The sequence below is a fragment of the Hypanus sabinus genome, chromosome 10 (genome assembly GCF_030144855.1).
Source record: "Hypanus sabinus isolate sHypSab1 chromosome 10, sHypSab1.hap1, whole genome shotgun sequence".
Taxonomy (NCBI): Eukaryota; Metazoa; Chordata; class Chondrichthyes; order Myliobatiformes; family Dasyatidae; genus Hypanus; species Hypanus sabinus.
Window position 1 is genome coordinate 160,232,128 of NC_082715.1, and position 24,390 is coordinate 160,256,517.

Here is a 24,390-nt window from a genome sequence, read left to right on the forward strand (position 1 = left end):
GAGATTACTGAAGCCCTGATAGAGAATTTTAAATCTTTGTTGGCCATAGCAGAGGTGCCAGATGACTGCAGGACAGTGAATGTGGTAACTCTACCCAAGCAGAGGTAATTCAATCGACAGTTGGTTCGGCAATAAGAATTAAAGGGTGTTAGTGGGGGACTGTTTTTGTGTTTAGAAGCCTCTGCCCCATGTTGTACCAGTGCTGGGACCTTTACTGTTTGGTATATACATTAACGATTGGATATGAATGAAGGAGTTAGTTTAGTAACTCTCCAAATCTCCATGAAAAGTGGTTGTTATGTTAATAATCCACCCCACAGTTCCATTCTTATAATATAGAATAGGGCCATTCATTCACCAAGTCGACACTGCTTCCATGAACAATTCCATAAACCACTGCAATGTCTGCGTTCCAACAAGCCCACCTACACCAAGGGTAACGTACAATAGCCACAGTTACAGCAGTTAACCTATTAACCAGTGCAGTTTTCCTATGTGGGAGGAAATGGGACTAACTGGGGGAACCTCACAAAATTATAGTGGGAGTGGCAAACCCTACTCAAACCGCAGCCAGGGTCAGGATCAAACTTAAGCCACTGGATGTCAGTAGGTGGAGAGCAAGTATGAGAGGTTGCTACTGTGGAGCATAAGGTGCCACCATTTCTACCTCCTCTAGGATGATGGCACTGCTTAGGAAGGGCAGAGACTTCACAAGGGGAGTCAGCTGACATGACAGTGTTTTCATCAGGTGGAATGCCAAACTCCACACAATAGAGAACATTTGGAAGAATCATTTGGTGATAACTGAAGAAAGCACAGGTAAGGAGCAGCATAAAAACACAGAAAAACTTGATACAATACTTGGCCTGTCAGGACAAATACATGAGATAATTAGGAGTCCGTGTCAAAGTTTATACGGCAGGATTGTATAGAGCCAGAGCAGCATTCCATCTACTCTGAAAGTAACTCACCAGCATTCTGGCTTCTGCTTCCACAAGGCACTTACCAAGTTCATCTGATCACCACTATCAACTTAATCTCCAGTTTGAGCAAGGTTTACTTCTACAGAGGTATCTCACTAGAGCCAACTGCAGCCTTCAATCAACAAACATCAGCTTTCCAGAAGGTTCTGCTTGCATTGGCAAAGATCTGGAGCCATATAGTGAGTCATGCTCATGCGATCTGGACTGCAACATTTCTGTACTTTATTTTGTTCACTTCTGGCACTGTAGTGTTTAAAAGTTCGGACACCCTGAAGCATGTCAGCACACATCACCAGTCTCAAGCAACACTGTCATTTGTTGCCCACATCTACTTCTCACAGACTGCCATCTTATCCAAGGTGGGAACTGCCTCAGTCCGTTACCTTCCCCACCAGCAAAGCTGGCACAAAAAGGCAGCACTTGGGGCTTTTCAGTGCAGTGAGTTTCATTTAAATTCATATATCGTTTTACTTTTTCAAAATTAAAATTATGCTTAATGTTTAACATTTTTCATTAAACATATTCTGCTAAGGAAAGCATCTTTGTTTAACATTTACTTTTAATGTAAAAGCCAAATATCTGGCAAAGCCATCATGAAGATACTGCAGGAAGTGGAGCTAATGGATCATGCAGCTTGACAGGGTAATCATAAAATACTCATTTAAATCCTTATAGCACGAAGGTGGCAGCCTAGAAATTCAAAACATCCAGAGAAATCCAAACATCAGAATCAGGAAACGGGCAGAGTCGATATTCAGACGGACAGAGTGCAGATACGAATGCTGGAAAGGCTCAGGAAAATTCACTGGCACAACCTGGAAACAAACAGGTGAAAACACAGGACTAAAATACACTGAGCAATAAACAGAGAGGCAGATGATAGGTGGAGCACAATGAGACAGAAGTGGCAGCAAAACAGGTAATAATGAGAAACAGATGAGAGACGGAGTACTCAGTGATACAGGGGCCGGAGTAGAGCAGGAGCGGGGACAGGAGCACGTGGCAATACAAAACCACAGACTGATGGCTAGGGGGAAAACACACCAAAAGACAAAGTTCAACTAGAGGTACTGATGTGCTCACACTCAAGATTAACCTTTTAAATGGTTTCTACCATGTCAGGAGCTGACGCTGTTCTTCATGGTTAACATAACACGGAGGTGCAAAAGTTATTTCCCAGTTATCCTCAAGTTTTCTCAAACAGTTTTCTGAAGACAGCTGTACTAGGATAGTCACTGATACTCTTAGCTTCACCACCATCAGCCCATGGGAGCAGCACAGAGGGCATAGGCAGCTTTCTACACCATGAGTTACCATTTTGCACAGGCATTCAAAAAGAGTATTCATATCTGTTGTGTATGAGGCCATTTACACAACAATATCATTAATAAAAACACTGGAGTCGGGAGCTATGTTAACAGGGTTCTTTACTAACTAAAACAAAACTGAACACATATATACATACCAAAGTGCGTATGCTCAATAACATGTTACTACGACATAAAATAGTCCCATATTATACAGCAAGCTATATGGTACACTCCTCCCCTTTTATTTAAAAACTGTATCAACTTTTTTTACACTAAACAAATACTATATGTGTACTCTTAATATACAAACGCCCACCCACTGTTTAATTAGCAACTTAATAATGTGAAATTATAACAAAGTAACGTAATACTAATAATTATAACTCAAGTCTTTGGGGGGGTCTTCTCTGAGTAATGTCTGTCAATAAACTTGTTTGCTTTAATACTGATTTCCATATAAAGGTCATGAAAAGTTAACCTCTGAGCACAGGGAGTTTCCATGGTCTGCTTCAAAGCTGACTCGCCACCAACAAAAGCAGCTGTCTCTGCTAGTTATTCGAAAGTCAGGGCAAACCAATGACTCACAGAAAGGTCAGTACTTTACCAGTAGTCTTTCACCATTTGGTTTGACAGGTTGTTCGTTCCACTGTTCTTAAACTGCTGTTAAAGTACAGTTTTGCTGATATTAAGGATTACCTGCAGTGCTGTCTGTCTGGCTGAAGAGGGAGAATTCCTTCAGATGCACAGTCAGCACAGTGTGAAAACACAACAATAGAAACCTCAGTTTGCTGCCAGAATTCGCCTCTGTTTTGATGCTGTTTCCCAACTTCTTTGTGAAAAATAAAACACATTGGCTGAGGATTCAAAATAAGTATGTGGAAAAGAAGCTTACACAAAAAAGGTTAAGGGTATGATTCTCAATGGAGAAAAAAACTGGTTCAAGATTTACTTTGTGGGAAAGCTGTTCTGTTTGAATGGAATTGATTTTGTCCTCTGTTAGGTTTACCTTCTTCCCCAGCCACCTGGTTTTCCTTTATTTCACTACCCTCAGTCATTTCTCCGAGGCTGGTTGCTATATTGTGGGTGGCGACCATAGCGACAACGAACAAACTAAGGTGGGTATCGCTGTCTTCTGTGAGGAGTGCGATGTTGCTGATTTTCTCCATCTGTTGCTGTCTCTGCTCCATCTCCTTTCTCTCCACCTTCAATGTTCTGTTGGTAATTATGTGGTAGACCTCAGTGGCAGGGGTTGCAGCAACAATAATGATGACTGTCCATGGCATATCGGCTGCCTTGGACTGGATCTCCTCCGGGACCAGTTACGTTTGCTGCTTCTGCCCCTCCTTTCACCTTCCACTGCGTCAAACTCCACAGTTTCACCGTCTCCAATGCTGCGTAGGTATTTCCGCGGGTTATTCTTTTTTATAACAGTCTGATGTGCAAACACGTCTTCCTTTGTATCATTCCTGTTGATGAATCCATATCCATTTTGTACGTTGAACCACTTCACTGTTCCAAGAACCTTAGTTGCGATGACTTTCTTCTCCCCGGGGGATTTGGCTTTGTCTGGCTGTTGCAGCTGATGCTGTCAGATTGCTGTTCTGTCTCGGCCTCGCTCACGGTGTGGACAGGCTGTGTGAGGTGGTTGCTGTTCTGTGTCGGCCTCGCTCACGGTGTGGACAGACTGTGTGAGGTGGTTGCTGTTCTGTCTCGGCCTCGCTCACGGTGTGGACAGACTGTGTGAGGCGGTTGCTGCTCCGTCTCGGCCTCGCTCACGGTGTGGACAGACTGTGTGAGGCGGTTGCTGTTCTGTCTCGGTCTCGCTCACGGTGTGGACAGACTGTGTGAGGCGGTTGCTGTTCTGTCTCGGCCTCGCTCACGGTGTGGACAGACTGTGTGAGGCGGTTGCTGTTCTGTCTCGGCCTCGCTCACGGTGTGGACAGGCTGTGTGAGGCGGTTCCTGTTCTGTCTCGGCCTCGCTCACGGTGTGGACAGACTGTGTGAGGCGGTTGCTGTTCTGTCTCGGCCTCGCTCACGGTGTGGACAGACTGTGTGAGGCGGTTGCTGTTCTGTCTCGGCCTCGCTCACGGTGTGGACAGACTGTGTGAGGCGGTTGCTGTTCTGTCTCGGCCTCGCTCACGGTGTGGACAGGCTGTGTGAGGCGGTTGCTGTTCTGTCTCGGCCTCGCTCACCGTGTGGACAGACTGTGTGAGGCGGTTGCTGTTCTGTCTCGGCCTCGCTCACGGTGTGGACAGGCTGTGTGAGGCGGTTGCTGTTCTGTCTCGGCCTCGCTCACCGTGTGGACAGACTGTGTGAGGCGGTTGCTGTTCTGTCTCGGCCTCGCTCACGGTGTGGACAGGCTGTGTGAGGCGGTTGCTGTTCTGTCTCGGCCTCGCTCACGGTGTGGACAGGCTGTGTGAGGCGGTTGCTGTTCCGTCTCGGCCTCGCTCACGGTGTTGACAGACTGTGTGAGGTGGTTGCTGTTCTGTCTCGGCCTCGCTCACGGTGTGGACAGACTGTGTGAGGTGGTTGTTACTCCGTCTCGGCCTCGCTCACGGTGTGGACAGACTGTGTGAGGCGGTTGCTGTTCTGTCTCGGCCTCGCTCACGGTGTGGACAGACTGTGTGAGGCGGTTCCTGTTCTGTCTCGGCCTCGCTCACCGTGTGGACAGACTGCGTGAGGCGGTTGCTGTTCTGTCTCGGCCTCGCTCACGGTGTGGACAGACTGTGTGAGGCGGTTGCTGTTCTGTCTCGGCCTCGCTCACGGTGTGGACAGACTGTGTGAGGTGGTTGCTGTTCTGTCTCGGCCTCGCTCACGGTGTGGACAGACTGTGTGAGGTGATTGCTGTTCTGTCTCGGCCTCGCTCACGGTGTGGACAGACTGTGTGAGGCGGTTGCTGTTCTGTCTCGGCCTCGCTCACGGTGTGGACAGACTGTGTGAGGTGGTTGCTGTTCTGTCTCGGCCTCGCTCACGGTGTGGACAGGCTGTGTGAGGCGGTTGCTGTTCTGTCTCGGTCTCGCTCACGGTGTGGACAGACTGTGTGAGGCGGTTGCTGTTCTGTCTCGGCCTCGCTCACCGTGTGGACAGACTGCGTGAGGCGGTTGCTGTTCTGTCTCGGCCTCGCTCACGGTGTGGACAGACTGTGTGAGGCGGTTGCTGTTCTGTCTCGGCCTCGCTCACGGTGTGGACAGACTGTGTGAGGTGGTTGCTGTTCTGTCTCGGCCTCGCTCACGGTGTGGACAGACTGTGTGAGGTGATTGCTGTTCTGTCTCGGCCTCGCTCACGGTGTGGACAGACTGTGTGAGGTGGTTGCTGTTCTGTGTCGGCCTCGCTCACCGTGTGGACAGACTGTGTGAGGTGATTGCTGTTCTGTCTCGGCCTCGCTCACGGTGTGGACAGACTGTGTGAGGTGGTTGTTGTTCTGTCTCGGCCTCGCTCACCGTGTGGACAGACTGTGTGAGGCGGTTGCTGTTCTGTCTCGGCCTCGCTCACCGTGTGGACAGACTGTGTGAGGCGGTTGCTGTTCTGTCTCGGCCTCGCTCACGGTGTGGACAGACTGTGTGAGGCGGTTGCTGTTCTGTCTCGGCCTCGCTCACCGTGTGGACAGGCTGTGTGAGGCGGTTGCTGTTCTGTCTCGGCCTCGCTCACGGTGTGGACAGACTGTGTGAGGCGGTTGCTGTTCTGTCTCGGCCTCGCTCACGGTGTGGACAGACTGTGTGAGGTGGTTGCTGTTCTGTCTCGGTCTCGCTCACCGTGTGGACAGACTGTGTGAGGCGGTTGCTGTTCTGTCTCGGCCTCGCTCACGGTGTGGACAGGCTGTGTGAGGTGGTTGCTGTTCTGTCTGAGCCTCGCTCACCGTGTGGACAGACTGTGTGAGGTGGTTGCTGTTCTGTCTCGGCCTCGCTCACGGTGTGGACAGACTGTGTGAGGCGGTTGCTGTTCTGTCTCGGCCTCGCTCACCGTGTGGACAGACTGTGTGAGGCGGTTGTTACTCCGTCTCGGCCTCACTCACCGTGTGGACAGGCTGCGTGAGGTGGTTGCTGTTCTGTCTCGGCCTCACTCACGGTGTGGACAGGCTGTGTGAGGCGGTTGCTGTTCTGTCTCGGCCTCACTCACCGTGTGGACAGACTGTGTGAGGTGGTTGCTGTTCTGTCTCGGCCTCACTCACCGTGTGGACAGACTGTGTGAGGCGGTTGCTGTTCTGTCTCGGCCTCGCTCACGGTGTGGACAGACTGTGTGAGGCGGTTGCTGTTCTGTCTCGGCCTCGCTCACGGTGTGGACAGACTGTGTGAGGCGGTTGCTGTTCTGTCTCGGCCTCGCTCACGGTGTGGACAGACTGTGTGGGGTGGTTGCTGTTCTGTCTCGGCCTCACTCACGGTGTGGACAGGCTGCGTGAGATGGTTGCTGTTCTGTCTCGGCCTCGCTCACGGTGTGGACAGACTGTGTGAGGTCGTTGCTGTTCTGTCTCGGCCTCACTCACGGTGTGGACAGACTGTGTGAGGCGGTTGCTGTTCTGTCTCGGCCTCGCTCACGGTGTGGACAGACTGTGTGAGGCGGTTGCTGTTCTGTCTCGGCCTCGCTCACGGTGTGGACAGGCTGCGTGAGGTGGTTGTTACTCCGTCTCGGCCTCGCTCACGGTGTGGACAGACTGTGTGAGGTGATTGCTGTTCTGTCTCGGCCTCGCTCACCGTGTGGACAGACTGTGTGAGGCGGTTGCTGTTCTGTCTCGGCCTCGCTCACGGTGTGGACAGACTGTGTGAGGCGGTTGCTGTTCTGTCTCGGCCTCGCTCACCGTGTGGACAGACTGTGTGGGGTGATTGCTGTTCTGTCTCGGCCTCGCTCACGGTGTGGACAGACTGTGTGAGGCGGTTGCTGTTCTGTCTCGGCCTCGCTCACGGTGTGGACAGACTGTGTGAGGCGGTTGCTGTCCTGTCTCGGCCTCGCTCACGGTGTGGACAGACTGTGTGAGGCGGTTGCTGTTCTGTCTCGGCCTCGCTCACCGTGTGGACAGACTGTGTGAGGCGGTTGTTACTCCGTCTCGGCCTCACTCACGGTGTGGACAGACTGTGTGGGGTGGTTGCTGTTCTGTCTCGGCCTCGCTCACCGTGTGGACAGGCTGTGTGAGGCGGTTGTTACTCCGTCTCGGCCTCGCTCACGGTGTGGACAGGCTGTGTGAGGCGGTTGCTGTTCTGTCTCGGCCTCGCTCACGGTGTGGACAGGCTGTGTGAGGAGGTTGCTGTTCTGTCTCGGCCTCGCTCACGGTGTGGACAGACTGTGTGAGGCGGTTGCTGTTCTGTCTCGGCCTCGCTCACGGTGTGGACAGACTGTGTGAGGCGGTTGCTGTTCTGTCTCGGCCTCGCTCACGGTGTGGACAGACTGTGTGAGGCGGTTGCTGTTCTGTCTCGGCCTCGCTCACGGTGTGGACAGGCTGTGTGAGGCGGTTGCTGTTCTGTCTCGGCCTCGCTCACGGTGTGGACAGACTGTGTGGGGTGATTGCTGTTCTGTCTCGGCCTCGCTCACCGTGTGGACAGGCTGTGTGGGGTGATTGCTGTTCTGTCTCGGCCTCGCTCACCGTGTGGACAGACTGTGTGAGGCGGTTGCTGTTCTGTCTCGGCCTCGCTCACGGTGTGGACAGACTGCGTGAGGTGGTTGCTGTTCTGTCTCGGCCTCGCTCACGGTGTGGACAGACTGCGTGAGGCGGTTGCTGTTCTGTCTCGGCCTCGCTCACGGTGTGGACAGACTGTGTGAGGCGGTTGCTGTTCTGTCTCGGCCTCGCTCACCGTGTGGACAGGCTGCGTGAGGCGGTTGCTGTTCTGTCTCGGCCTCGCTCACGGTGTGGACAGGCTGTGTGAGGTGGTTGCTGTTCTGTCTCGGCCTCGCTCACGGTGTGGACAGACTGTGTGAGGCGGTTGCTGTTCTGTCTCGGCCTCGCTCACGGTGTGGACAGACTGTGTGAGGCGGTTGCTGTTCTGTCTCGGCCTCGCTCACGGTGTGGACAGGCTGTGTGAGGCGGTTGCTGTTCTGTCTCGGCCTCGCTCACGGTGTGGACAGACTGTGTGGGGTGATTGCTGTTCTGTCTCGGCCTCGCTCACCGTGTGGACAGGCTGTGTGGGGTGATTGCTGTTCTGTCTCGGCCTCGCTCACCGTGTGGACAGACTGTGTGAGGCGGTTGCTGTTCTGTCTCGGCCTCGCTCACGGTGTGGACAGACTGCGTGAGGTGGTTGCTGTTCTGTCTCGGCCTCGCTCACGGTGTGGACAGACTGCGTGAGGCGGTTGCTGTTCTGTCTCGGCCTCGCTCACGGTGTGGACAGACTGCGTGAGGCGGTTGCTGTTCTGTCTCGGCCTCGCTCACGGTGTGGACAGACTGTGTGAGGCGGTTGCTGTTCTGTCTCGGCCTCGCTCACCGTGTGGACAGGCTGCGTGAGGCGGTTGCTGTTCTGTCTCGGCCTCGCTCACGGTGTGGACAGACTGTGTGAGGCGGTTGCTGTTCTGTCTCGGTCTCGCTCACGGTGTGGACAGACTGTGTGAGGCGGTTGCTGTTCTGTCTCGGCCTCGCTCACGGTGTGGACAGACTGTGTGAGGCGGTTGCTGTTCTGTCTCGGTCTCGCTCACGGTGTGGACAGACTGCGTGAGGCGGTTGCTGTTCTGTCTCGGTCTCGCTCACCGTGTGGACAGGCTGTGTGAGGCGGTTGCTGTTCTGTCTCGGCCTCGCTCACGGTGTGGACAGACTGTGTGAGGTGGTTGCCGTTCTGTCTCGGCCTCGCTCACGATGTGGACAGACTGTGTGAGGCGGTTGCTGTTCTGTCTCGGCCTCGCTCACGGTGTGGACAGACTGTGTGAGGTGGTTGCTGTTCTGTCTCGGCCTCGCTCACGGTGTGGACAGACTGTGTGAGGTGGTTGCCGTTCTGTCTCGGCCTCGCTCACGATGTGGACAGACTGTGTGAGGCGGTTGCTGTTCTGTCTCGGCCTCGCTCACGGTGTGGACAGGCTGTGTGAGGCGGTTGCTGTTCTGTCTCGGCCTCGCTCACGGTGTGGACAGACTGTGTGAGGCGGTTGCTGTTCTGTCTCGGCCTCACTCACGGTGTGGACAGACTGTGTGAGGCGGTTGCTGTTCTGTCTCGGCCTCGCTCACGGTGTGGACAGACTGTGTGAGGCGGTTGCTGTTCTGTCTCGGCCTCGCTCACGGTGTGGACAGACTGTGTGAGGCGGTTGCTGTTCTGTCTCGGCCTCGCTCACGGTGTGGACAGACTGTGTGAGGTGGTTGCTGTTCTGTCTCGGCCTCGCTCACGGTGTGGACAGACTGTGTGAGGCGGTTGCTGTTCTGTCTCGGCCTCGCTCACGGTGTGGACAGGCTGTGTGAGGTGGTTGTTACTCCGTCTCGGCCTCGCTCACCGTGTGGACAGACTGTGTGAGGCGGTTGCTGTTCTGTCTCGGCCTCGCTCACCGTGTGGACAGACTGTGTGAGGTGATTGCTGTTCTGTCTCGGCCTCGCTCACGGTGTGGACAGACTGTGTGAGGTGGTTGCTGTTCTGTCTCGGCCTCGCTCACGGTGTGGACAGACTGTGTGAGGCGGTTGCTGTTCTGTCTCGGCCTCGCTCACGGTGTGGACAGACTGTGTGAGGTGGTTGTTACTCCGTCTCGGCCTCGCTCACCGTGTGGACAGACTGTGTGAGGTGGTTGTTACTCCGTCTCGGCCTCGCTCACGGTGTGGACAGACTGTGTGAGGTGGTTGCTGTTCTGTCTCGGTCTCGCTCACGGTGTGGACAGACTGTGTGAGGCGGTTGCTGTTCTGTCTCGGCCTCGCTCACCGTGTGGACAGACTGTGTGAGGGGGTTGCTGTTCTGACTCGGCCTCGCTCACCGTGTGGACAGACTGTGTGAGACGGTTGCTGTTCTGTCTCGGCCTCGCTCACGGTGTGGACAGACTGTGTGAGGTGGTTGTTACTCCGTCTCGGCCTCGCTCACGGTGTGGACAGACTGTGTGAGGCGGTTGCTGTTCTGTCTCGGTCTCGCTCACCGTGTGGACAGACTGTGTGAGGCGGTTGCTGTTCTGTCTCGGCCTCGCTCACGGTGTGGACAGGCTGCGTGAGGTGGTTGCTGTTCTGTCTCGGTCTCGCTCACGGTGTGGACAGACTGTGTGAGGCGGTTGCTGTTCTGTCTCGGCCTCGCTCACGGTGTGGACAGGCTGTGTGAGGCGGTTGCTGTTCTGTCTCGGCCTCGCTCACGGTGTGGACAGACTGCGTGAGGCGGTTGCTGTTCTGTCTCGGCCTCGCTCACGGTGTGGACAGACTGTGTGAGGCGGTTGCTGTTCTGTCTCGGCCTCGCTCACGGTGTGTACAGACTGCGTGAGGTGGTTGCTGTTCTGTCTTGGCCTCGCTCACCGTGTGGACAGACTGTGTGAGGTGGTTGCTGTTCTGACTCGGCCTCGCTCACGGTGTGGACAGGCTGTGTGAGGTGGTTGCTGTTCTGTGTCGGCCTCGCTCACGGTGTGGACAGACTGTGTGAGGCGGTTGCTGTTCTGTCTCGGTCTCGCTCACGGTGTGGACAGACTGTGTGAGGTGGTTGCTGTTCTGTCTCGGCCTCGCTCACCGTGTGGACAGACTGTGTGAGGCGGTTGCTGTTCTGTCTCGGCCTCGCTCACCGTGTGGACAGGCTGTGTGGGGTGATTGCTGTTCTGTCTCGGCCTCGCTCACGGTGTGGACAGACTGTGTGAGGAGGTTCCTGTTCTGTCTCGGCCTCGCTCACGGTGTGGACAGACTGTGTGAGGTGGTTCCTGTTCTGTCTCGGCCTCGCTCACGGTGTGGACAGACTGTGTGAGGTGGTTGCTGTTCTGTCTCGGCCTCGCTCACGGTGTGGACAGACTGTGTGAGGCGGTTGCTGTTCTGTCTCGGCCTCGCTCACGGTGTGGACAGACTGTGTGAGGTGGTTGCTGTTCTGTCTCGGCCTCGCTCACGATGTGGACAGACTGTGTGAGGTGGTTGCCGTTCTGTCTCGGCCTCGCTCACGGTGTGGACAGACTGTGTGAGGCGGTTGCTGTTCTGTCTCGGCCTCGCTCACCGTGTGGACAGGCTGTGTGAGGTGGTTGCTGTTCTGTCTCGGCCTCGCTCACGATGTGGACAGACTGTGTGAGGTCGTTGCTGTTCTGTCTCGGCCTCGCTCACGGTGTGGACAGGCTGTGTGAGGTGGTTGTTACTCCGTCTCGGCCTCGCTCACGGTGTGGACAGACTGTGTGAGGTGGTTGCTGTTCTGTGTCGGCCTCGCTCACCGTGTGGACAGACTGTGTGAGGTGATTGCTGTTCTGTCTCGGCCTCGCTCACGGTGTGGACAGACTGTGTGAGGTGGTTGCTGTTCTGTCTCGGCCTCGCTCACGGTGTGGACAGGCTGCGTGAGGCGGTTGCTGTTCTGTCTCGGCCTCGCTCACGGTGTGGACAGACTGTGTGAGGAGGTTCCTGTTCTGTCTCGGCCTCGCTCACGGTGTGGACAGACTGCGTGAGGCGGTTGCTGTTCTGTCTCGGCCTCGCTCACGGTGTGGACAGACTGCGTGAGGCGGTTGCTGTTCTGTCTCGGCCTCGCTCACGGTGTGGACAGACTGTGTGAGGTGGTTGCTGTTCTGTCTCGGTCTCGCTCACGGTGTGGACAGACTGTGTGAGGCGGTTGCTGTTCTGTCTCGGCCTCGCTCACGGTGTGGACAGACTGTGTGAGGCGGTTGCTGTTCTGTGTCGGCCTCGCTCACGGTGTGGACAGACTGTGTGAGGTGGTTGCTGTTCTGTCTCGGCCTCGCTCACGGTGTGGACAGACTGTGTGAGGCGGTTGCTGTTCTGTCTCGGCCTCGCTCACGGTGTGGACAGACTGTGTGAGGCGGTTGCTGTTCTGTCTCGGCCTCGCTCACGGTGTGGACAGGCTGCGTGAGGCGGTTGCTGTTCTGTCTCGGCCTCGCTCACGGTGTGGACAGGCTGTGTGAGGCGGTTGCTGTTCTGTCTCGGCCTCGCTCACGGTGTGGACAGACTGTGTGAGGCGGTTGCTGTTCTGTCTCGGCCTCGCTCACGGTGTGGACAGGCTGCGTGAGGTGGTTACGGCTCGGGCTGGTCTGAGGTGGGGGCTCCTGTGCTCTCTCCACTTATTTCTTCCCCCTAATATAATTTCTTTCCACTTTTTCTGTCTCTAGTTGCAGAAAAAGCTCTGCATTTTGTATTCTGTCCTTGTATTGTTGATCTAGTTTCTTCACCCTTTACTGCTACTCCTGCAAGATGCCGTCCCATAACTGCTGTACCTGACTTTTGAGAGATGTTAATTTCTTCTGGTACATCTGCTCTTTTACTTCCAGGCAGTCTTCATCATCCTGCTTATCTGTCTCCCTGTCGATGCTGTCCAGCTCCTCCTCGTCTTTGTAATAGTCGACAGTGGGTGAGAGGAGAGCTGCGGACATCTTCCCCGCCGAGCTGCCCTCCTTTGTTGACACATCTGGCGCCTTGATGGTGTGCCAGTCCAACTGGATTTTCCTGAGGCATTCACGTCCCAACAACGGTGGTCCTCCATTCTCTAGTGCATAAAGGATCAGCTGCTGGGTTTTGTCTCCATGGATCACTGTCCCTTCGGGACGCACTCTCTGTTCTGTGTAAGTCTTTATCAGTAGTTTTGATCGTTTCAGAGGTATGTGAGAAAACTGTAGTCGTGTACAGAGATCACTGTTAAAGCTGAGCCTGTATCCAGCTCCGTTTTCAGTCTCACGCCTGTCACTTGTGGAGTGATTCTTATTACTCTCCGATCATCTGTCTCTTCCACGCTGTGAAGTGGCAGACAACTCACTTTCGTCTGGGTCAGAACTGCCTTCGTTCATTTTGTTGTATTTTCCTTCCTGGGGTTTCTTGTTTCTCTGTATTTTAGCCCTTTTCCTGCTGTTTACCAGCTTTGCATACTCTGCCAGCGTGGCATTGCTTGCCACAGTTCCTGCATTTTAAACCAACAGTAACAGTTGAAGTTTCACACTTCAGATTTCAAATGTCTGGTGGGACAAGAGACTGTCTTCCCTGGACTTACGCCACCAGCTGAACCTGGCAATGTTTAGGGGGTATGTTCGTGCCCGGGTAACTATTGAAAAAGAACACGCGCAGTCCACAGCGGCCTTGGAGGAGTTTCGAGGCCGTTGGGCTCCGCGGGGTGTGAATGCCATCGTGGATAGGGATGGCAACATTCTGGTGTAATGTCTATTGTCTATTTGTAGTGCAGTAATTGTGTTTGCCACTGTTTTGTATATATTGTATAGCACCGATATTTGTAATAAAGGACTTTGTAATAAAAAAAAGAGGGTTACATACACTTAAACCTAACTGCAGATTAACCAGCTGACAGGATGCAGTCAGGCTATTGTGAATTGTCTGGGCAGTCATCAAAGAAACAACCATGACATTGATAGTTCACATTAAGTCAAACAATTTTCAAAAGATTACATTAGTTTTATTTGTCACATGTACATCAAAACATGTAAACACAGTGAAATGCATAATTCTTGCATCCAGGGATTGTGCTGGGCAGCACCATTCCTAACTGTTCGTCTTTGGAACGTAGAAGGAAACTGAGACACCTGGAGGAAATCCATGTGATCAGGGATCCGACCCTCGTCAGTGACCTTAGTGCCAGAAGGCAACTGCACTAACCACTATGCTACCACGCACTCAGTGCAATTCACCCGGGCAGACATGCCATGCAATGAGGGGAATAATGCTTATCCTCCAAGATCCATCCAAAAGACCATGACTATCTCAGAAAAAGGGAATAATACGAGTTTGCAGTATATCCTGCTAGTTCTCCTCGATGTTGCCATGATCCAAACACCGAGTGATTGGAAATTCTTTGCCGTTCATGAATAGGTCTCTGGATTCTGAAATGGAGCCCAAAGTCCAACATGAATGCACTCTAGCAGAGACTGGCATCGGTGGTTCAGTGGTAGAATTCTCGCCTGCCACTCTAGCAGAGACAGAAGCCCAACCTAGTGCCTGCCCTAAGTCAAAGAACGAAAAGGAACTAACTTCTCGACGAGTAAAGGCACGAGCAATTTCACTAATTTAGTTGCAAGTAATAAACTAACAGAAATAGCATAAATCGAAATGGCCTTACAGTTAAGAAGCTGAAAGTTACAGTGATATTGGCCAGAACTGTATGCGGTCCAGACAAAGGTTTATGCCTGCAGCTATGGGTTACCAAGGCTGCACATCAGTCTTGTGAAACTTCAGCTTCCATACACACTGATGCTCACTAGGTAGATAGAATTGTGGATTTCTGTGAAGGAAAGAACTTCTTCAATGCTGATTGTTTCTACTTATGTAGGAGGGAATAGTACGAGTTTGCAGTATATCCTGCAAGTTCTCCTCAGAGTTGACCATGAACTGAACAACAAGTGATTGGAAATTCTTTGCCATTCAGAGAATGCTACAGTTCAGCATTCAACACCATAATTCCCTCCAGGCTTGACGAGAAGCTCGGAGACCTCGGCCTTCACCCTGCCTTGCGTAGCTGGATCCCGGACTTCCCGTCAGATCACCGGCAAGTGGTAAGAGTGGGCTCCATCACCTCTGCCCCTCTGACCCTCAACACAGGTATCCCTCAGGACTGTGTCCTAAGCCCCCTCCTTTACTCTCTGTATACCCATGACGGTGTCGACACCCACTGCTCCAATCTGCTAATTAAATTTGCTGACAACACTACATTGATTGGCCTAATCTCAAATAATAATGAGGCAGCCTACAGAGAGGAAGTCATCACCCTGACACAGTGGTGTCAAGAAAACAACCTCTCCCTCAACGCCGCAAAAACAGAGGTCATGGTTGTGGACTACAGGAGGAATGGAGACAGGCTAGCCCCCACTGACATCAATGGATCTGGGGTTAAGAGGGTAAACAACTTTAAGTTCCTCAGCATAAACATCACCGAGGAATGCACGTGGTCTGTACATACCAGCTGTGTGGTGAAAAAAGCACAACAGCACCTCTTTCACCTTCTTGGTTGAAGAAGTTTGATATGAGCCCCGAAATCCTAAAAACTTTCTACAGGGTCACAATTGAGAGCATCCTGACTGGCTGCATCACTGCCTGGTATGGGAACTGTACTTCCCTCAATCGCAGGACTCTGTAAATGTGCAGCGCACCTGTAAATGTGAACTTCCCACTATTCAGGACATTTACAAAGACAGGTGTGTAAAAAGGGCCCGAAGGATCATTGGGGACCTGAGTCACCCCAACCACAAACTGTTCCAGCTGCTACCATCCGGGAAACAGTACCACAGCATAAAAGCCAGGACCAACAGGCTCCAGGACAGCTTCTTCCACCAGGCCGTCAGACTGTTTAATTCATGCTGATACAATTTTATTTCTATGCTATACTGACTGTCCTGTGGTACATACTATTTGTTATAAATTACTATAAATTGCTCATTTAGGCAGAAATATAATGTAAAGATTTTTTCTCCTCATGTATATGAAAAAAGTAAGAAATAAAATTGATTCAATTCATGCTTGCATGCCAGCTCCAAGACTCCTATCAATACCAGTTGTGACAAAATTGAATAATTTTAAAGCATTACAGCTTTAATTACTAAAGCATTTTCTAATGGTGAATTGTCAGTGGAAACCTATAGAAACCGGGAAGAGTAAGCCCCAGAGTGCTGTGGAACAGAATCCTGAGGTGGCAAGTGTCCATTTAAATCACAGAGCAGCACAGCTAACCAACATCACAACAGCCACACCTGACACTGTCAATGAGTTCCCAATGGCGAGGCTGAAAACGTGTATACTGTTTTACTGTACACCCAGCTACTGTTGTCTACACCTGACAAGTGCAAAGTGCACTCCAGTGACAAAAGTTGACTGGAAATGATTGTTATTGTATTTTGTTCCAAAACACCATATCTTTGATCATATAACGTTAAACAAAAGTCACATAGTAAAGTCACATTTCGAGGCCACTAATTTTTTTTAACTAAATACCAAAAAAAATACTGACTGTCTTCAACTTACATGCATCACAGTTTGTCGTGTTACACGCTAAGTTCAAGCATCAGCTCTTGCACCCACCAACCAAATTCTCAACTTTATCCAAGATTACAGTAAAACTCTGATAATCCAGCACTTCTTCAAAAATCTTGCCATCTGGCTCAGACAGTATTCCAGAGCATGAGACAGGGTCCAGAACACAAGAAGGGTTTGAGGGGTTGGTTGGGAGCGGAGAAAGGAGAGGGGAGAGGGGGTTGGAGTTAAAGCCAGGGCTAGGGTTGAATCAGGATTAAGAGGGTCAGGAGCATGCATGGGCTTGCAGTCAGAAATGAGCTTCATTGTGCTTGTATATTTTCTGATCTCTTTAAACTCACAGGATTTGGATATTAACAGCAGTAATGCAATAGTTGGGAAAATATACTAGTTCTGCATTAACCAATGTCCAAAATCATTCTTGTACTACAGTCCATGCTTAGAAATTGGACCAATTTTCACCTGCTTTCACACACAAAACGCTGGAGGAACTCAACAGACAGACATACTTTATTGATCCCGATGGAAATGGGGTTTCGTTACAGTCACGCCAACCAAGAATAGTGAAGAAATATAGCAATATAAACCATAAATAATTAAATAATAATAAGTAAGTAATGCCAAGTGGAAATAAGTCCAGGACCAGCCTATCGGCTCAGGGTGTCTGACACCCCGAGGGAGGAGTTGTAAAGTTTGATGGCCACAGGCAGGAATGACTTCCTATGACGCTCAGTGTTACATCTCGGTGGAATGAGTCTCTGGCTGAATATATTCCTGTCCCTAACCAGCACATTATGGAGTGGATGGGAGACATTGTCCAAGATGGCATGCAATTTGGACAGCATCCTCTTTTCAGACACCACCGTCAGAGAGTCCAGTTCCACCCCCACAATATCACTGGCCTTACGAATGAGTTTGTTGATTCTGTTGGTGTCTGCCACCCTCAGCCTGCTGCTCCAGCACACAACAGCAAACATGATAGCACTGGCCACCACAGACTCGTAGAACATCCTCAGCATCGTCCGGCAGATGTTAAAGGACCTCAGTCTCCTCAGGAAATAGAGACGGCTCTGACCCTTCTTGTAGACAGCCTCAGTGTTCTTTGACCAGTCCAGTTTATTGTCAATTCGTATCCCCAGGTATTTGTAATCCTCCACCATGTCCACACTGACCCCTTGGATGGAAACAGGGGTCACCAGTGCCTTAGCCCTCCTCAGGTCCACCACCAGCTCCTTAGTCTTTTTCGCATTAAGCCGCAGATGATTCTGCTTGCACCATGTGACAAAGTTTCCCACCGTCACCCTGTACTCAGCCTCATCTCCCTTGCTGATGCATCCAACTCTGGCAGAGTCATCAGAAAACTTCTGAAGATGGCAAGACTCTGTGTTGTAGTTGAAGTCCGAGGTGTAGATGGTGAAGAGAAAGAGAGACAGGACAGTCCCCTGTGGAGCCCCAGTGCTACTGACCACTCTGTCTGACAGAGTGTTGCAAGCGCACGTACTGTGGTCTGCCAGTCAGGTAATTAATAATCCATGACACCAGGGAAGCATCCACCTGCATCACTGTCAGCTTCTCACCCAGCAGAGTAGGGTGGATGGTGTTGAACGCACTGGAGAAGTCAAAAAACATGACCCTCACAGTGCTCGCTGGCTTGTCCAGGTGGACGTAGACACGGTTCAACAGGTAGACGATGGCATCCTCAACTCCTATTGGGGCTGGTAGGCGAACTGGAGGGGCTCTAAGTGTGGCCTAACCTTAGGCCAGAGCTGCTCTGGAACAAGTCTCTCCAGGGTCTTCATGATGTGGGAGGTCAATGCCACCGGTCTGTAGTCATTGGAGCCACTGGGGCGCGGCGTCTTCGGTACAGGAACGAGGCAGGACGTCTTCCACATCACAGGAACCTTCTGGAGACTCAGGCTCAGGTTGAAGACATGGTGAAGTACTCCACGTAGCTAGGGGGCACAGGCTTTGAGCACCCTGGGGCTGACACCATCCGGGCCTGCAGCCTTGCTTGGGTGGAGATGTTTCAGCTGTCTTCTCACCTGTTCAGCTGTGAAGCCCACCGTGGTGGTTTCAGGTGGGGGAGGGGTGTAGTCATGAGAGCAGGGTGGGGGGGCAGTGAGGAGGGGAGAGTGGAGTATGTGTTGGTTGGGGGCCGACAATAGATGAATGATGTGGGGGATGGGCAAGGCCAAATCTGTTGAAGAACAGGTTAAGTTTGTTGGCCCTGTTCGCAGGCCAGGCAGCATCAATGGAAAAAAGTATAATCGACATTTCGGACCAAGACCCTTTGGCAGGACTGGAGAAAAAAAAGCTGAGTAGTAGATTTAAAAGGTGGGGGAGTGGAGAGAGAAACACAAGGTGATAGGTGAAACCAGGAGGGGGAGGGATTAAGTAAAGAGCTGGGAAGTTTATTGGTGAAAGAGTAAAGGGTTGGAGAAGGGGAGTCTGATAAGATAGGACAGAAGGCCATGGTGGGTGGGGGGGAGGCAATGGGCAGGCAAGGAGATAAGATGAGATAGGGAAAAGGTGACGGGAAATGGTGCGCGGGGGGGGGGGGGCATTACTGGAAGCTAAAGAAATCGACATTCTAAAAGATGGTGTTTCTCCAACCTGAATGTATAGGTCTCCATTAGTCTCGACAGACCATGGATTTGCACCTTGGAAACTTTCCAGGGCACCAGCCTGGGCAAGGTTTTTTTTAAATGGAAGACCAGCAGTCGCCCAAGCTGCAAGTCTCCCCACTCCATGCACAGATGTTGTCCAAGGGAGGGGCATTAGGACCAGTACAGCTTGGCACCGGTGTCGTCGCAGAGCAACGTGTGGTTAAGCGTCTTGCTCGAGGACACACTTGCAGCCTCAGCCAAGGCTCGAACTAGCGACCTTCATATCACTAGACAAACGCCTTAATCACTTGGCCACGCGGCAACTTCCAACCTGAATATGGCCTCAATAGAACACCTACCCCTGCACCTCCTCTCTCACTACCACTGGGTAAGATGACACGAGTCTCTTGAGGTCATCTACTGTGTCTGGTGTTCCTGGTGTGGTCTCCTATATATTGGTGTGACCCGACATAGATTGGGAGCCCGCTTCATCAGGCACCTATGCTCCATCTGCCAGAAGGAACGGGATCTCCCAGTGGTCACCAATTTTAATTACTCTTCCCATTCCCATTCCGATATGTCAATCGATGGTCTCCTCTACTACTGCGATGAGGCCACACCCAGGCTGGACGAACAACATCTGGTAGCCTCCAAACTGATGGCATGAACATTGATCTTTGAACTTTGTTTATATTCCCTCCCCCCCACCCTGCTTCACCATCCCCCTCTCCTTCTCCCTCTCTCACCTCATCACCTTCCTCTGGTGCCCCTCCCCTTTTCTTGCTTCCATGGACTTCTTATCATACTCCCCCTTCTCCAGCCCTGTAACTTTCACCAATCAATTTCCCAGCTCTTACTTCATCCCTTATCACACTCCCCCTTCTCCAGCCCTGTAACTTTCACCAATCAATTTCCCAGCTCTTACTTCATCCCTTATCATACTCCCCCTTCTCCAGCCCTGTAACTTTCACCAATCAATTTCCCAGCTCTTACTTCATCCCTTATCATACTCCCCCTTCTCCAGCCCTGTAACTTTCACCAATCAATTTCCCAGCTCTTACTTCATCCCTTATCATACTCCCCCTTCTCCAGCCCTGTAACTTTCACCAATCAATTTCCCAGCTCTTACTTCATCCCTTATCATACTCCCCCTTCTCCAGCCCTGTAACTTTCACCAATTTCCCAGCTCTTACTTCATCCCTTATCATACTCCCCCTTCTCCAGCCCTGTAACTTTCACCAATTTCCCAGCTCTTACTTCATCCCTTATCATACTCCCCCTTCTCCAGCCCTGTAACTTTCACCAATCAATTTCCCAGCTCTTACTTCATCCCTCCCCTTTCCAGTTTCACCTGTCGCCTTGAGTTTCTCTCTCCCCTCTCCCCACCTTTTATATCCACTACTCATTTTTTTCTCCAGCCCTGCCACGGTCCAAAATGTTTTTTCATCTATGGCCTGCTGAGTTCCTCCAGCATTTTATGTGTGTTGCTTGGATTTCCAGCATCTGCAGGGTTTTCTCTTGTTTGTGCCTAGATTATGTTTGTCTGTTTGGAGTGTTTATACTCTCAGAGAAGCATGCATTTCTAGGTATTGTTCACCTCACTGATAATAGTATCAGTCTGTTGCTAGTCAATAGCAATTTGGAACAAATATACAAGGAAATTGTAGAAAACTGCAATAATAATAGGATTATCATCGTAGGGGATTTTAACCTTCCAAATATGCCCCTTTACTAGGTTTCTGCTGCTGTAGCCCATCCATTTTGAGTTTCAATGTGTCGCATGCTCAGTGGCGCTCGTCTGCACACCACTGCTGCAATACGTGGTTATCTGAGTTACTGTCACCTTCCCGTCAGCTTGAACCAGTCTGGCCATTCTCCTCTGACATCTCTTATTAACATTTTCCCCCACTCTCACTGGATGTTTCTTTTGTTTTACACACCATTCTCTGTAAACTTTAGAGACTGTATGAAAATCCCAAGAGATTACCAGCTTCTGAGATACTCAGACCACCCCATCTGGCATCAACAATTAATCCACGGTCAAAGTCGCTGAGATCACATTTCTTTTGCATTCTGATGTTTGGTCTGAACAACAGCTGAGCCTCTTGACCATGCTTGCATGCTGATTAGATATTCGCATTGACGAGCAGGTCTAGCATCATGTTGACAAATGTACAGTCACTGGAAAATAAGATTGATGATCTCAGGGCAATGCTGCTGTATCAGAGGCTGATCTCAATTGTTTGCTGTACTGGAACTTGGTTAAATGCAGATTCATTGGATACCATGATGCGACCGGAAGGCTTTACGATTTTCAGAATGGATCGAGCTGTGAACTGTGGTACGGAAAAAGATGGCGGCGTGTGCTTTTTAGTCAATTCTCATTGGTGCATGGACTTTAGGGTTACGTCAACTTCTTGTTCCCCTGACTTGGAACAACTAATCATTAAATGTAGACCATTCCATTTGCCTCAGGAGTAAACAAGAAACAGCCCATCCCAATGCATTTCAAATTATAAACGGTGACTTTAACCAGACCTGTTTGAAGAAAACTCTGCCCAAATATCACCAGCACTTAACCTGTTGCACCAGAGGTCCCAACACACTAGACCACTGCCACACTTTGACAAGGAATGCCTATCATTTCTTCTCGATTCTGCATTTAGGCAAGTCGGATCTTTTGGCTGTACTCCTACTACCTGCAAATAGACAAAGCCAAAAGAGAAAGGCTCCAGAGATCAAAACAACAAGAGGTGGTCACAGGAGACTGAGGATTGAGTCAGTGAATTGAGTTGTGTTCAAGAACTCATCTGAAGACCTCAATGACTACACCAGGGTTGTTACAGAATTTATTAAAACAGCTGTGGATGCGTGCGTCCCATGAAATCATTCATGGTTTTCCCCAATCAGAAACCTGGATGAACAATGGAATCCAGAACCTACTGAGAGACAGCACAGAGGCATCAAGTCTGGAGATGAAGAATGCAACAAGAGGTGCAGGTATGATCTCTAGAAGGCCATCTATCAGGCAGTGGAGATTCTGGACTTGACCGGAATCAACGAGGGATGCTTGACAGCTGTGGCAGGGTTTGAATGCCATAACCTCCTACAAAGTTAAATCTTGTGACATAGGGGTGTGACGAACCCCTAGGTTTATTTTGTCGTGGACTGTCATTTTAAGAGAGAGTGCCTGAGTGACGTCAGCCGCCGGCTTTCTCAGCTCCTGCTTGATTCTTACTAAGAGAGTGGTGGGGGGGGGGGGGGCGGGTGGAACTATTTGACTCTGCAGCTTGTTTTGATTTAAGCAAGGACACTCACTCACACACGGTCAGTCATAGTTGGACTCGGACAATGGGAGGAAGCCAGTGACAAAGGGGTCACTGGTTGGATCTTTCGAGTGCCTACAAGGGTGGGTTGAGCATCGACCCAGCACATCCATAAGTGGCTATCACGTTGTGTGATTGGGGTAACCTTTAGGTTATCTGTTTCTACTAACCCATCACTAAGTAATAACTATAAAGTTGTAATTATTTACTCGCCTTTGGTGTATTGCCTGATATTTGTGTTGCGAGCGTGTACTGGGGGGGGCATTACATTGTACTTACACAGAAGTATTGCACTGTTGGTGGGGTGACGGTGGTTCACCCCAGGCGGACGGGGTAAACTGGGGACACAGATGCTACACATATGGTGCCAAGTTTGAGATGAGGACAGACAACAACCCATTAACTTATATCCTGACCTTGGCAAAACTGGATGCCGTTGGTGGTTGGCAGTGTTGTCTGCCTGTGATTTCAGAAGTACCGGCTGGCGAGTCGGAATGCTGGTGCATTGTCCCGTTGTGCACGTGAAGGGCTGGGCAGGGACGGAGAGTGGGACAGCATTCCGAGCCCCGGGAGTCAAAGCCACGTACCAGTTTCCCATTAGGGGGAAGGCATAGGAAAGGCAAGGGCAGAATCGAGCAGTTGGGAGCTTCTGATGGTACCATTCCACAGCCTCACTGCACGTATCTGCTCTGAAGACAAAGCAGTTGCCAGAATTGGGTCCTGGGGAAGTGGCAGCCGCTCAATGAGCTGGCCTATGCATAGTCAGCGGTTATGGAAGGGGACATGGCCCTAGCGGACAGTGTCTCTGCTACTGAGAGAACGGCCCAGATTGGAGTTGAGGAACCAGATCCTACACCGGGTCAAACAGGCCTCGGCATTCCCAGCTGGTTCTGCCTGAGAAGTACTGGAGGATTATCTTGAAGTCACTGCATGATGACTCTGGTCATCTGGGGGTTGACAAGCCCTGGGGATTGCTCAGAAGTCGGTTCAACTGGCTTCCGGAGGTCGAAGGGTACTCAAGTCACGTATTCGATGTATACGGAGGAAGACGCTGCCTACGAGGGCTGCTCCATTATCCCACTTGCAAAGTACAAGGCCACTTGATCTGGTGTGTATGGATTTCCTGTCAATAGAGCCTAATGTCAACAACATGGCGAATGTCTTGGTTGTTACGGATCACTACACCAGATTTGTGCAAGCCTTCCGTACCAAGGATCAGAGTGGCTAAAGAGTTATGGGAGAAGTATTTTGTTTATTATGGCCTCCCCAGGTAGATACGTAGTGATCAGGGATTTCAAGAGTAGGCTCATACATAAGTTACTGAGCATGCTTGGAGGCAAGAAGTCGAGGACTATGCCTTATCACCTGCCGGGTGATCCCCAACATGACAGGTTCAATCGGACCTTGCTAGACATGCTCGGAACCTTGGAAATTAGTAAAAAGAACGTGAAGTCAACATATTTGACATCTGGTCCACTGCTACAACTGTACACAGAATGAAGCTACCAGGTACTCGCCATATTATCTGATGTTTGGACGTGAAGTGAGGTTGCCCGTTGACCTCTGTTTTGGGACTGATGAGAAAGATCTACTAAGAAGACTTTTCTGGTGTGTGTCTGATATTAGAAGGGAACTGAAGAAGGCTTATAAACTAGCTGAGGTCTCAATGGCTCGTCACACGCCCTTAGACCACCTGGACAATACAAACACCTACGTCAGGATGCTGTTCATCGACTATAGCTCAGCATTTAACACCATCTTTCCCAAAATCTTCACTGAGAAGTTACAGAAGCTGTACCTCACTCTGCAATCGGATCCTCAACTTCCTAACCGGAAGACCACAATCTGTGCGGATTGGTGATAATATCTCCTCTTCACTGACGATCAACACTGGTGCAATTACAGGGGTATGTGCTTAGCCCAATGCTCTACTCTCTCTATACCCATGACTGTGTGGCTAGGCATAGCTCAAATAGCATCTATAAATTTGCTGATGATACAACCATTGTTGGTAGAATCTCAGATGGAGATGAGAGGGTGTACAGGAGTGAGATATTCCAACTAGTGGTGCGGTGCCCAGCAACAATCTGGCAGTAAGATGAAAGAGATGATGGTGGACTTCAGGAAGGGTAAGTCGAAGCAACATAT

The 24,390-nt window shown here is 51.0% G+C and overlaps 1 protein-coding gene and 1 pseudogene across 2 annotated transcripts in view; both read right to left on the bottom strand.

Annotated features, from left to right (window-relative positions):
* The window catches only part of si:dkey-91m11.5 (PH_BCR_vertebrate and RhoGAP_Bcr domain-containing protein), a 406,087-nt gene that overhangs the window by 136,337 nt on the left and 245,360 nt on the right, over positions 1 to 24,390 (bottom strand). The gene's annotated exons all lie outside the window — the stretch shown is intronic.
* LOC132400400 (Y-box-binding protein 1-like) lies at positions 2,880 to 22,748 on the bottom strand (annotated as a pseudogene).